This window comes from Triticum dicoccoides, chromosome 6B (assembly GCF_002162155.2).
Source record: "Triticum dicoccoides isolate Atlit2015 ecotype Zavitan chromosome 6B, WEW_v2.0, whole genome shotgun sequence".
NCBI lineage: Eukaryota > Viridiplantae > Streptophyta > Magnoliopsida > Poales > Poaceae > Triticum > Triticum dicoccoides.
In genome coordinates this window covers 290,836,006-290,837,941 of record NC_041391.1, presented here as the reverse complement: position 1 = coordinate 290,837,941, position 1,936 = coordinate 290,836,006, and positions in this window count along the sequence as shown.

The window sequence follows — 1,936 nt, the reverse complement described above, 5'->3', positions numbered from 1 at the left end:
ATATTTAGCAGAGAAGTAATAAATCATATCCTGGGGACTACGCACACAACTAGGATCAAGAGAGTTAAACCAAGTTTTAGCATCATCCTTTAATGAAAACGAAAATATCTTAAGGATACATTAGTGGTGAGTTTTCTCATCATTACCGAATAGGGTGGCTATATCATTTAACTTAGTAAGATGTGCCACAACAGTTTTAGATTCATAGCCATAAAAAGGATCAGATTCAACCAAAGTAATTATATCAGGATCGACAGAGAAATCATAATCCATATCAGTAACACAAATAGGTGAAGTAGCAAAAGTAGGGTCATATTTCATTCTAGCATTTAGAGACGTTTCTTTCAGTTTAGCTAGTAACTTCTTAAGACCAGATCTATCATTGCAAGCAAGAAAATCTCTAGCAGTTTCTTCATCCATAACGTAACCCTTAGGCACAACAGACAATTCATATTTAGGGGGAGAACCTTCATCATCACTTTCATCAATAATTACATTCTCTCTAGCCCTAGCAAGTTGTTCATCAAGAAATTCACCTAATGGCACATTAGTATCAAGCATAGAAGTAGTTTCATCATAAGTATCATTCATAGTAGAAGTGGCATCATCAATAACACTCGATATATCAGAATTAATAGCAGAAGCAGGTTTAGGTGTCACAAGCTTACTCATAACAGAAGGAGAATCAAGTGCAGAGCTAGATGGTAGTTCCTTACCTCCCCTCGTAGTTGAGGGATAAATCTTGGTTCTTTCGTCTTTCAAGTTCCTCATAGTGATCAACAGATATAAATCCCAAGTGACTCAAAGAATAGAGCTATGCTCCACGACAACGGCGCCAAAAAATAGTCTTGATAACCCACAAGTATAGGGGATCGCAACAGTTTTCGAGGGTAGAGTATTCAACCCAAATTTATTGATTCGACACAAGGGGAGCCAAAGAATATTCTCAAGTATTAGCAGTTGAGTTGTCAATTCAACCACACCTGGATAACTTAATATCTGCAGCAAAGTTTTTAGTAGCAAAGTAGTATGGAAGTAATGGTAACAGTGACAGTTTTGTAGTAATTGTAACTGTGTCAACGGTAAAGTAACTAAGCAAAGAACAATATGAGAAAAGCTCGTAGGCATTGGATCAGTGATGGATAATTATGTCGGATGCGATTGCTCATGCAATAGTTATAACATAGGGCGACACAGAACTAGCTCCAGTTCATCAATGTAATGTAGGCATGTATTTCGAATATAGTCATACGTGCTTATGGAAAAGAACTTGCATAACATCTTTTGTCCTACCCTCCCGTGGCAGCGGGGTCCTATTGGAAACTAAGGGATATTAAGACCTCTTTTTAATAGAGTACTGGACCAAAGCATTAACACTTAGTGAATACATGAACTCCTCAAACTACGATCATCACCGGTAAGTATCCCGACTATTGTCACTTCGGTGTTAACGGATCATAACACATAATAAGTGACTATAGACTTGCAAGATAGGATCAAGAACTCGCATATATTCATGAAAACATAATAGGTTCAGATCTGAAATCATGGCACTCGGGCCCTAGTGACAAGCATTAAGCATAGCAAAGTCATAACAACATCAATCTCAGAACATAATGGATACTAGGGATCAAATCCTAACAAAACTAACTTAATTACATGGTAAATCTCATCCAACCCATCACCGTCCAGCAAGCCTACGATGAAATTACTCACGCACGACGATGAGCATCAAGAAATTGGTGATGGAGAAAGTTTGATGATGACGACGGCGACGGATCCCCCTCTTCGGAGCCCCGAACGGACTCCGGATCAACCCTCCCGAGAGAGATTAGGGCTTGGCGGCGGCTTCGTGTTGTAAAACGTGATGAATCCTTCTCTCTGATTTTTTTCTCTCCGAACATGAATACATGGAGTTGGGGTTGAGGTCGGTGGA